Source organism: Mercenaria mercenaria, chromosome 13 (assembly GCF_021730395.1).
Source record: "Mercenaria mercenaria strain notata chromosome 13, MADL_Memer_1, whole genome shotgun sequence".
NCBI classification, from domain to species: Eukaryota; Metazoa; Mollusca; class Bivalvia; order Venerida; family Veneridae; genus Mercenaria; species Mercenaria mercenaria.
The window spans coordinates 47,952,072-47,966,004 of NC_069373.1; positions in this window are offsets into that span (position 1 = coordinate 47,952,072).

Sequence of the window (13,933 nt, forward strand, 5' to 3'; positions counted from 1 at the left end):
TTCTGAAAGTATCGAGAAAGCTTATCTAGCTAATAAATGGCAGTTGTGAGCACTAACACAAAAGATTTCGAGAAAATAATGTAAATTATCGCAATAATATTTCCAGGAAACCTTCCACTATTGAGAAAATCTTTTCAGAAAACTTCGCTTTATCAAGATAATTTTTTGAAGTATCGCGATAGCTACCTAGCTATCTTGTGGCAGAAATATGCCACCATACGAATCTGAGGTGGTATTTAGTTGCTCATCTACATCAGAAGGGTTTACTGAAATTTCACAAATGGATTGTTCAAACACATTTGATATTGCTGAGTTGAAACTCAGATCTGCTGGTGTGGGAGTAAAACTGTCATTGATGTTTATATAGTTCAAACAATTAGATGTATCGCAAGGGTTATAAACCTGTTCTAGTTGTGATCATGACGAAGCCGCCTGTTGGTTGAGCCTAATCCCCATACCGTACCCGTACTTGACATATGTGTTCGGGAATCATTATTTCAGAGTATTTTCACACATGACACAAAGTTAGACAACAAAAATATAATTGCTGTGAAAGTCAAAAATCCCTTTTTTCGAAATGTTAATGGAGTGACAGCTAATTCAATTTTCAAGATGACTTTCTTTAAAATCTTTTAAAACTTTTTTTAAAATCCTCAGTAAGCTGTGCTGTACGTTAATTACTGAATATAGACTAATTGTTCCATACAATGATTTATTATTTAAATAAAATCTTAAAATATATTATTCAAAAAATCAATAATACTGTTTTAAACGTTTTATTTTGTCTCCTATTTTTGTTTAACAAATATGCATGTACAGCTATTATTTTTTTTAGAATCTTGGTCAACAATAGAAACAATACATACTAGTCCATCACAACTATTTCATTCAAACACTGATCTGTGTGAACTGTCTCATCAAACTTTTAAATCGAACTCGGGTGCATAAACTCGCAGTACTGTTCCCACATATATTGAATATCTTGGTCTGAATAGACCTCACTTGTTTTCTCTGAGCTTTTTTCTGCTTACTATCTGAGACAAGCTTTCAGTTATATATACAGTCAGCGAACGATAATAAAAATGGCGCGACAATGTCAGGCGAGTCTAAGAAAGATAATTTAGGTTGGTCAGTTATCACGGTAAATTAGATAGGCATTCTTATCATACTTGTCAAATAAAAATAAGCATATACTTGAATGGCGAAATAGCTCAGGTGGCTACGCTGTCGGTTTTCAAATGCAGTGCGAAAAATAGCACGAGTTCGAAACTCGCAAGAGGTTTATTTTCTAAGGAAATGTTTTATGTGGCCCTGCTTTATTTCTGTTTTATTTCAGTTTGATTCTCAGTTTGTCTTCTCTTTTATTATTTTTTTCTTATTACGTGTATTACTTTTTTTATTTTTTTTTCTATTTTCTTTTTCTTTTTTAATATCAATAAAATTTTAATCAGTACAATTTACAGTTCATTTAATTTCCGGCTCGTGCGCTGTATCCGTTGCAGAATCGTCAGCTGCGTCCGTTTCAGAATTTTCACCTTCGTACGCTGTTTCTGTGTCAGAGTCACTGAAATCGCTCATCAGAAGCTTTTTCGATGTTCGCCATTTCGAGCTATGTAATGGTATGTTAGTGTTTAATGTTGGGGTACTGTACTTACATTCCATCGGTAAAAATGGATGTTCACGAAAAAACAGTGTATGCTGTATTACCGTATTATTTTCAAAAGCCAGTGGAAAAACGGTATTTATCTATGCTGAAAAAAGTAAAAATAAAAGTTTACTTCAACCCAGTATCGAACTCCGGAACTCGGGTGTCATACTTAGCGGCCTAACGCAATGCTCTAATACAGTACTTCGTTCATCAAGTCTCAGTTTGAGATATTAATCCATATCGTCTATGCGTGATTTACCTTAACTGGTAAAAAATACGGTCGACTGCGTTTGTTTATAGATATCAAATTATCGTTCGATTACTGTATGTTCTTTTCCTTTTAAATGTAGATCTATATTATTTTTATATTCATTTATAAATAAAGGATCAACATTTAAATCTATATAAGTACATTTTGACTTTTAGTTTTCAAAAATGAAATGTTTATTTTTTGTCAATTATTTGTAATTCTAACACGACCCGATTCATTTTCCTAATAAACAAAGAAGGCTGGAAACAGTGAATTATCAAACAACAATTCACTGTTCTGACGTCACAATTATTACGTCATAGCGTCAAGCGGCGTAGCGGCGCGCTGGAAAAGAACCCGATTGAAAACGGGCAAATATTTAATGCATGCCGACAAGGATGTACTTTAAAGTCCTTAATAACGTGTTAGAATCGAAATAATATATCTCATTTAGTGATTTGCTCTTGAATAAATCACTGTTTGTCGTTCAGATGCGTAGCATTATATCACTCGGGCTGCGCCCTCGTGATATAATTCCTTCGCATCTGAACTCCAAACAGTGATTTATTCAGCGACAAATCACCAGTGACATATATTATTTCTTAAATATATGATCAATATTTATATATTTGCATTTTGACATTAAATTAAAAAATGCAAGATCATGGTACATTTTGACTTCTGATAAAAAATAAACATGTGAACATTTTGACTTTTTCAAGTGTGTACATTTTGACTTCTTGTGTGTACATTGACTTATTTTTTTATTTTGGGGTACATGTTTTGACCTGCCCCTACACAAACATATATCTCACAACCTTTCAAATTTTCAGACCAATAAGATTCACTTCCGATCCTGTCTAGGTTTGAAACTGCGAAAGATATCTTTCATAAACTTTCTGGTAACAAGGTACATTGATATATTTGTATGTAACCCTATGGGAAATTAATTGTACTTTGGGGCCTGTAACAATGGAAAATGTCAGAAAGTAAATTGTCAATATTTTTGTCATTTTTCAATCTACATGGCTGAAATTTTGACAGTGAATGGCTGGTAGGCATAGAAATCTGGTACATGTTAGATTAATCAGTACATTGCTGAAATTGCTTCAGTTTGGGTAAAAAGTATACATGCACTTGAAAAATGTGAAAAATCGTACTTTCAGTTTACATATTTCTGGATATTTTCTAATATTGCAGGTTTTCATGCATGAAATGCATTTTTATAAGTTCTTTGTTTGAAACCGGTATGCGTAAAACAGAATGGGGTATTACAAATGCCGCGATGTGATATTTTCTTGATTTTTTAAAAATCTGAGCTGCGGCCGAGGAAATCTGACCTAAAGTCAGATATGTATTTTTTTCTTCTTGTTTACATTAAATTGTTCTTTTGGTTACTTGAATTTACACAGTACATACAGTCTGAATAGAGAAATATGTGTAATCATAATCTGTGCAAGAAAAATCAGTTCAAGGACTTGAAAATTGAACAGATTAGGCCTGAAATTGGCATTTTTTAACTGATTTTGAAGGAAAACGGGCAGATTTTCACACACTAAACTTGCATATTGGTTTCCTTAATGCTTAATTGAGCATAAATCATCATATCTGAGGTCCTGGATTGTATATTTACTTATGTTGTTGGATTTCTTACACTTTTAGTACCTAAAAGCCTGAAATGAGAGCGCTCGGACAATGTGAAGCTTGTCGCGTAGACGGGGATTGACCGCCTTTGTACATATATTTCTGCAGCTTCTCAGATTTGACCGAAGACAATTGTTCGGTGTTGTGAATGGGTAAATAATTCCTTTTTAGATGCTTTTAATCAAGATCAGGTACTTTCTGAGATTTTGTAAAATTTAATAGACTTCGTTAAATTGCACCGGCAAGCGAAAAAAAAAGCTAGAAAATAGAATTGAATTATAGTGGAATAACATTATTTCAGCCAGTTTTGCCATAATGACTACTTTCTACAGCATGTGTGGTAGTGAGATCACATTTATAATCAGTTACCATGAAATTGGACAGGAATTTGTACATAATAGTTGATGCAGTAAGCTGTATTCCCAGTGTGAATACTCAGTTCAGATTGTAGCTAATTTTACCTGAAAACAGTAAACATTGCTTCAGATCTAGCAGTCAGTAAAGCAAGGAAACTGGACAGACTGCTTTGTGATTGATAGTTTTGTTATTCAGACTGTTTGTTATGACACATTTTACATATATAAGACTTGAATTTGAGGTTTTATATTACATTATCATGTGATTATGACAGTTTCAGTATGGGGAAAGGAGATTGTGATATAAATATCCATAGAAAAGTTGCTTCGAGGGGCACTTTTTGGCATTTCACACTTTCTTTGCAGTCAGATTGTTTTGAAATTATAGTTTGCACATACATACAATCATGTAAAGTGATTAAGTATTCAGTCTAAGAAATTATGACTAGCTTGAATCATATTTTAGATGTTGTTCGGCCGCAGGCCTTCCAATCACACAGAAGATCCTGGTTCGATCACACGAAGGGTCACTTCCATTGATATTAGTCACCGGAAAAATAAGGAGCACCAGTTGTAGTTTCTCAGGTTGATATTTATTAAGGTTTTTGCAGAAATTTAGCCAGTTTGGAACATTCAGCAGGCAGTGATGTACATTAAAATCATTCTTTATAGAGATAGGGGCTGTTTTTGCCAGAAAGCTCAGCTGTGATACACAATGTAAGATTTTGTGTAGTGTAAATGGTCATGGTGTGTATGTTTCTTGTACACAGTGCACTGAATACCTATAAACTGTAAGATATGAGTGAAATATTCATTCCAGAATGACTCATAAGCTTTTTAGTAAGCTCAGATATTGGACTTTTCAGAGTCGTTTGGCTCATTTTACCTAGGGTAGCCATAAATGAATGATCACTGAAAAGTATATGACACATATATTTACAAAAGCTATTCATTCTCATATTTCCCACATACTGGGCTGCTAAAAAAGGGCAAATTTGACAGCTACAGGATTTTTCTTAGTTCACATTTTAGTTTTTCATATGAGTAGACTACGCGTTTCGACGTGCTTTTTGTAATATGAATAGTTTTCCTAAAATTGGAACAGTGATATTGTAATCAAACTTGAATGGCTCTTAATTTGGATTGATATATAATAAGGAAACATGTTATTTTTTATTTTGGGTGAAAATCTCATAAAACCAAAAAGTTATAGAATTTTGCGTTTTTTCATCTGAAAAGTATGCGATTTTATTTTTTGCTCAGATTTGACCGATACCATGTGTAACATTGGAAGCTGTCAAATTTTAGTGCATAGTTCAACAAAGGTGTAACTTTCAGATTTAATTTGCTATACATCTGAGATTGTACTGGTAAAATATTTTTTAGTTTGAAGAGAAAAATAGGTCTAAATAGGTAACAAGGTACAGTCACCTGCCCTTCGTTACCCAACTAAAGGAAGTGTATCCGAGAGAAAAGAGGTCCCTCATTTCATGATAGATTTTATTGTAAATAGATATTCTGAGCTTCTGAAAGTAGCTAAATTTTATAGATCTGATGTAAATGAAGAGAAAGGGGTAAAAACTGCTGGAAAATCATGGTTTCTTTTGCAAATGACTGTCTGCGGATTTGTACAAAAAGTAGGCTGGACCGCTTCACTTTGTAAAAATGCAATATACTATTCATTCTGACAGATGTGAGGAGAAAAGTAGCAGGTCAACAGGTCACTTCAAAGTGATTTTTGTGTTTCTCTCGGATAGATTTCTAAAGAGAAGGTATTTGCATTTGTCTACAGAACAGTAATATGTCAAAGCCTTGCATTGATATATTTGTATGTAACCCTATGGGAAATTAATTGTACTTTGGGGCATTCTTATTAAAGGCCCTCGCTACAGTTTTTCCGGACGGGTCGATATTTACCCCAACACCGTGCCAATTTGGTTGTGTTTCTAATCAATGTAGCTCACTGCAGAGTTGGTGCGGTCTTCTGCGCATGCCCGGAAGTGATTATCTAATGTCGCGTACGGCAAAAATTCGCAAATTATCGTATGCTCGCATGCATTTAATGTACAAAATGTATAATATACTGACTAAAGGTTAGGGTAAGTATCACCATGGTTACAAAATATATACATTTAATGTACTTTTAGTTCAAATTGCTTCAGTCCGACATATACTGGAGTCTGTTATTTATACCAGCGCTCCAACTTTGCATTGAGTCACAGTTGTTTCTAATCCCGTACCGTACATTCGTAAACTATAGGTTTTGTTAAAAAAAAAGCGGAAACTTTCATCGTTCTATGCCATCAAAATGCTTCAGAAACACCTTAAAATCCGCTTATTAAGAAATCTGCCGTTTGATAATTTTATATATATATTTCTAAGTTATTTGCTCAAACACTGAAAGAGTATTTCGTACAAAATGCCCGCCACACCCCACGTCGTTGTAATTTGATTTAAGCGAAATCTAATATGGTGACCTATCAATTTTCTTTTTGTTTTAGATTAGGTAGACATAACCAAAGGTATGTGCAGAGTTTGATTAAATTCTATTATGTGAAACTCGATAAAATAGCAGAAGTACCAACTTAAAACTGACAAAAATGTGCAAAAAATAGCCCTTGGGTCTGCTGAACAAGTATTCCTTTCCTTACAAAATCATGTTCTTTTGATTTCTCTGAGCATGTTTCAAATAGATATATTGTTTTCCGTTACAAAATGCTTAGATAATCAAATTTATGCTGATTATTGTATTTTACTGAAATATATTTTAGGATTACAGAATTTTTGAAAAATGTTTAGAATAGCACCATATCTAGGGGCAAATTAAATTGAAACAAAGCTGGTGACCTAGTATTTTTATTTCATTTTTCAATACATCATAACATGATCTTTTAATACAAAACATTTCATCAAAATCTATTATTGAGAAAAAAATTACGAAACTATAGCAAGCGTCCTTAAATAACAAATAATCAAAAGACGGCCGACCGAAAATGTATTTGCCAATTTTTAAAAGTTTATATTCTGAAGTTTTGAAAAATCGGATTTTCTACATTGTAGAAAAATTGATCCAGACGTACAGGAACCTGAAAAGGGCGCGTTAAAATAAATATTTTAAAAGAAAATCAAATTTATGGATTTTGACCGACACTATCAAACTGAGCAAGGCGGTGGTTGTGTTAAAGGTCCGTAATCCAATATCAAATATTAATAAACCGTGATATCGCGGTTTAAAGTTACTTTGAAACATCCTTCAACGTATGACTGACATGTACATAAAGAATTGTTGAATGCTAGTGTTTTTCTTCCTTCCAAGAACTTAACAATAAAAAAAAACACGATAAACTTGGCAATTGTTTACCTGATAAGTTTGCAGATTAACTATTTAAAACAATAATTACTTTAGCATCTTGCCTAAGACTCGAACCAACAACCCAATGATTTAGGGAGCTGAATGCTTTGTCTACATATTTATATACCGATGTCATTGCATGGTTTATCTACAGTATGGTCTATGATGATGTTGCTTTCGGACACCGAATAGTTATTATAAACAATTAAATTGCTCAAATTGGTAGATACTTGAATTGTATGCAAAAAGAATAAGTTAATGATTCTATAAATTAATGGCAATTGATAATTTCAGAAAAACGGGATAAGATATGATAAGAAAAATATCGACGCGTGAAATAAATCCAAATAGTTTTGAAGTCAGCATGGAATTTGCAGATGACACATATTGTAAAAACAAGCTAATGTAGATATTTATTCCGCATATTTCCGAAAATTAAGTGTTTTCATTCTTTGCGAACACAGACCTGTATAAAATGGACATTAAAACTTCATTCATTGATAGTAGACAGAAGTCTTTTTTTTTGTAAAATAATGTTTGGTTATTTGAAAGTTAGATACCAATTTCTACACTTTATTTAATGTGTTTCCATCCTTTGGAAATTTTAGGTTCTATCTATTCACGGATAATATCGGCCGAATAAAAAGAAAAGGTTACTTATATTATCAAAATTTGATGTATGCCTGATTAATAACTATGATAAATGTTTGAGTAATATTAATTTGTTCTGTTCATACTGCCATCATAAGTACGTAATATTATACATCTTTACCATACTTAAAACCTATGCATAATATGTAATGTATCACGGATCATATCATTATTTTATCTGTGTTTTTTTTTCTGTTCATTAACCAAAGGCAAGCTGTCGATGTTTGCTAATAAATTGTTGTGGTTGTTGTTATTGTTGTATTCTCAAGCGCAACTTATGGGTGCTGTAACTTAATATTAAAACAACATTTAGTAGGTCCAGGATGTTTCAAACAAATATATAATTTAAAATCCCATTTTTAACAAAATTGTTTGTTCGTAAATGTCATTTTCAACAGCTTTCCACAGTAAAAATATCTCTGGATTTGGTAGCAGTACCAACTTGTTCGCTGTAAATAAGTGACAACTTCTCCTCATCAGTCCAGGTAGATTAGCCGCTAGAGTGATAATAAAGAATTTGTCATAAAATTTCCACTTTTATAATTTTTCTCTTATGTTATGTGATAGTGACAAATGCAAGTCTATTTTAGAGATTTTCGTAGAGAACTGGCTGTAATATTATCTGTCTAGTATCATCCGAAATGCTCTAGCAGAGTTGATTGGCACATATGGCTATCAAATTACCCCTAGATAATTTGGTACACTATGAATAGGATATAGACCTGCTAATGTCACAATTTTGAAAATAAAAATTAAAAGATCATATATCATAGTCCATGAGCTAGTCTACAGACCAAGGTAAAAAAGGGATTGAAGTAATTTTGCTGTGGTGAATTGGGATAATATTTTCAACTGAGGCATAAATGGAAAATTAAATTATGAGCCGCGCCATAAAAAAACCAACATAGTGGGTTTGCGACCAGCATGGATCCAGACCAGCCAGCTCATCCGCGCAGTTTGGTCAGGATCCATGCTGTTCGCTAACAGTTTCTCTGATTCCAATAGGCTTTGAAAGCGAATAGCATGGATCCTGACCAGACTGCGCGGATGCGCAGGCTGGTCTGGATCCATGCTGGTCGCAAACCCACTATGTTGGTTTTCCCATGGCGTGTCTCAAATATCCTTTTGTCCTTTGTTGTTTGTGAAACTTTAAATTCAGATAATCAAACTTTAGTAAAATGAAAAGATTTTTTATCTCACCTGCGGATGCGCAGGGTGGTCTGGATCCATGCTGGTCGCAAATGCACTATATTGGTTTTCTCATGGCGCGGCTCATTTGTTAATGATCCGCATTAACTCTGAAAAAAAAAATCATTAGAAATACTAGTTTGATTATTACCTCCATTGAAATTTCTAATTATTAACTCCCTTTGCCTGTCTTGAATTCGAAAGCAACACGCAGTTTTAAAACATACCTTTTTGTTCAGACTGTTGAAATTTCCAACTATCAAATATATTTTTGTTCCTTAAAATTTTTTTAACAGAATGTACAAAAAGAGAAAAACGTCGTAAAATCTTGACAAATGACAAATAATTGTATTTAAGCATATAATGGCAGCTCTTTGTTTGGGCAAAGCATGAAGCACTGCAAAACTACGAACCTGCCGTCCTAAAATTGTCATACAGTTGTCAGTAATTCTAAAAAATATTTGTCTACTATATATATAATAGCATATTGTTTTATGTTATTTTCCATATTTATCTTGGTTTACAACGTCTGACATTTTATTGAGATTATTTCACAAATGTCTTTAATTCCTAAACTCTATATGGTCATCTATGGTTTATGTAATTTTGTCTTATTGTTACATATTTTGTTGGAATGCATATTCGAGCGGAACTTAAGGATCTGTCTGTAAATCTAGTATCAGTCATATTAATATTACTGTCTTGGTGAAGGAGGTACTTGTGATAAATCTATTTTCGCTGAGGATCCTACAAAAATACAGAAAAGAACCCTTTAATACATTTAATACATGACACCATTTGCCGGTACCTTTAACTTGATGCGGCATATCCGGTTCTGCTTGCTGCCAATTAGTTCGGATCCGGCTGTTGAAACGAATCGAAACTAATTTTAATCTTTTCATAGAAAACGGCGTACTTTATATCTTGACTAATTCATGCTAGAAAATATCAGATATTTTACTCAGGATGCATGTAGCGATTTTGCCTGTGTTTATTCTAATTTCTTTTGGAGTGGTGAGAAAAATTCATCTTCTCTTGTTTAACCCTTACCCTGCTAAGTTTCTATAATGGACTGGGTCATCATTCCATTTGGGCAGTACCGGCGTGTTTACTGAAAATTAATTGACTGAATAGCGAACAGTGCAGACCATGATCAGACGGCTGATCACTTGCCGCCTTTAAATGAATCGCTGGCTGAAATTGCATTCGGTTGCAAATAAAATGATTCTGAATATTAATTCTGGAAATAAGTTTTGCAAAATAAAAGAAAGTATCTGACACTCGGGTGACATTTCGTGATAGAAATTTTAGAAAAAGCTTGGTGAAACATTTAATTCTGCGAAAAAGTTACATGACAAATGGATTACAATGTTCTGACAAAAAGATACGGTCATTTGAGTATTATCCACGTAATGAATTGGCAACCATTTAATCGGCAGCCATTTTGGGAATATTTTTATCATTATTCTTACGTAAATTGGAATGCGGTTTTAAAATGCCCGTTTTTCGAAAACGGACGTATTATGTGATGGCGCGTCCGTCCGTACATCCATCCGTCCGTCCGTTTTCGGAGCAAACCTCATAATCATTCGAGGTATTGACTTCAAACTTGGCATAGTGGTAGATGGCGTTGAGACTATGTGCAGAGCTCATAAACCAGGTCGATAAGTCAAAGGTCAAAGTCACAAATGGAACTAAAAGGTCACATTTGTCCATCATATTTAGGTAGGTGGTGATGAATCGATGTGCGGAGTACATGAAAAAGGTCGCTAGGACAAAGGTTAAGGCCACAAATTGAGCTCAAAGATTTGTCCGTCACATTTCGTTTCCGGAGCATAAGTTCATAATCAGTCAAAGTATTGACTTTAAACTTGGCGTATAGGTAGATGGCAATGAGACGATGTGTAGAGTGCATGGACCAGAGGTCAAAGTTCAAGGTCACAGCAAGGTCACATTTGTCTGTCATATCTTGTGTCCAAAGCAACTTGACAACCATTCAAGGAGGTATTGACTATAAACTTGGCATATAGTTAGGCAGCGGTGAGACGATGTGCACGGCACATGAACTTAGTCTGTAGACCAAAGGTCAATTTCACAGATTAAGCTCAAATCTGTCCTTTGTATTTTGTGTTCAGATCCACATTACCCTTCCCCCCAACACACACTCCTAACCCCCAATCCCACCCCAAAATAAAACAGAAAAATAAAGAAAAGAAATCACGTATATATTTGTGTGCCTTAATATTCGAGCAAAACTAGGTTGGTCGGTCAAAGGTCATATATACAGTAAGGTGAATACTGTCTTTTATAGTTTGTGTCCACAGCTTAACATTATAACCATTCAAGACATTGATTTTGAACTTGACATGTAGGTAGGTGGCAATGAGATGATGTGCAGAGCGGATTGGTAGGTCAAAGCTGTCCTTTGTATCTTGAGTCTGGAGCAAAATACATAACTATTCAAGATATGGAATAAATAACTTAAATGAAGGTGGGTGGTGGTGGAGTGAGGAGTGGAACAGTTTACTTTCAGTTTCTTGTGTCTTGGTATTCCATCACCGTTTCTGCACAAATCAACCCGACTCCCACCCACTACCACTTTGCATCTCTCCTCGCATTAACACACCGAAAGAAAAAGTTTTCCTTAAATTTTACTTCCTCCACTACGGGCGTATATTGCACTGCTTTGCGTAGCTCTTGTTATTTTGTTATATAATTATACGGTTATTCAATGGAATACAAAGATAATTATATTCTGTTTGTCATGATATCATGTTAATGCTAGTTTGTTCTTTGTAGATACGCCTTAATTAAATTCACTTGTGTAAAAAACAAGTACTAGTACCAGACCTGGTAATTAATTCCTTTGCTTAAAAGAACAGTCAAGTTTACTACAACTGATGTATTTAGCAACTGCCGTATTTTTGTTATTTTTCAATGGAAACATTGTCAGATATTGTATTTTCCCCGTGAAGATATGTGTGTATGCATATTTTACAAAATATTGTTCTATTTATATGAACTGTCAAAACATGTTCCCGGCTTTCATTATATTCTGTCCGCACATATATAAGGTTAAGAGCCAGAAATATGTTTGATAGTTGAAATAAATAGTACAATAACTATGGCATATGATCTACCGCAACAGCTAAAAATACAGCACAAGTCAATTGATGCGTCACAATTAAAGTATTCTGAAATCATATCAATTAGTTACTGCCTCTTCACGTTCTACACTACAGTATCACGTTTAACGATGTCGGATGACGGACACACGCAGAAATGGTTTCGGACCAGCATTCCTAGACGTTAGAATGCACCGATAATATGAAAAGTTATCTATATTATCAAATAGATCTAATTTAACAACTTTTGCAGTACAAGCTGTTAATATTGGTTAAACAACATTTAGCAGGTACAGGATATTTCAAACGAATATAATGTAGCCCCCATTTTTTCTCTGATTGAGGAATTGTAAACAGATATATTTTTTCATAAGCGCCATATTCAACAGTAAAACAAACCATTATTCCTGGATTCTGTACCAGCATTAGGTTATTCTCTGACAATTTCTCTACATGAATCCGAGGTAATGAAAACGTGCCTGCAGACACAGTGTCTACCTTTTTTCAAACCGCCGCGGATAACGCATTGCCCGGGGATCGAACTCGCGACTAGACTTCACTTCCTACTGAGCTAATTCTGTTGAAGTGTACACTGACAAATCCTTTTGTTCAACAGAATCATGAAATAAAAAATACGATTTTTTTATTTGATGTTCTGAAAATGTTAGAAATGACAAATAAACCTGTTTGAATTTATAATGACAGCTCGTTGGTCAGAGTGGCAAGACCTGACAATCTGTACAGCGAAGCCATGTAAATGCAGAGACGAAAATGAAAATTGTGCATCAAGGAAAATGTAAGTACTCTTAGGTCAAAACGCTTATAGCATGCTCGAGCTTCCTAACAGAAAGAACAGTTTAGCCTTTACCCTGCTAAATTTCTAAAATGGAGCGGTCCATCATTCAATTTGGGCAGTACCACCGATATTTAAAAGGGTATTCACAGAAAATTTACTGTCTGAATAGCGAACAGTGCAGACCAAATTGGATGTGCAGGCTGATCTTGGTTTGTCCTGGTCGCAACGGAAGAATCACCTGCCACTAGCCTGCTAAAGGTTTAATTACATTTGTCGTTTGCTTAAAACGATGATATGTTTGTTGATAATATAAATGCTGTAAAATTTTTTAATTTCTTGGGCATAGCTTAGTTCCAATTCTTCATAAAATTTGAAAAATCTGGACAGACTGGACAAAAGTACCAAACTTTGCACAGAGGTAGTTTGGACCAATACAAGACTTTTGGCTGTAAGGGCCAAGGTCACAGCTGTTTGGAATTCTATTTTTAGAACATTCAAAATGGCCGCCATTGAAACAAATAGCTGTTTTAGTAAAAGTTAGTTTTTACCTTGTTCTTGGTACATATTTATTTGTAAACTAGTTCATACCTACTCTTAGAGTTAAGTGATACATTTGCAGGAAGTGATGTCAATTTTCACGTCCGCTTGTCTGTAAATCGTCTGTCTGTACGTCAAAAATGCCGTTAATAAACAGTATCCTTGTGGTTATAACTATAAGATGAGCCCCGTAATGTGCAGCTTAACGTTAATTATGTATTGGTGTAGTTGAAAAAAATAATGTTTGACCAACTTTTGGGTGAAGCATGTTATTATTTGTTCCGTCTGTCTGTCCGTCCGTCCGTCGCAAAATTCGTATATCTCAGAACAGCTGTTTTGAGGTTTTTTAAGATGTTTGACATTTTTTATTCTATAAATTGTTAAAT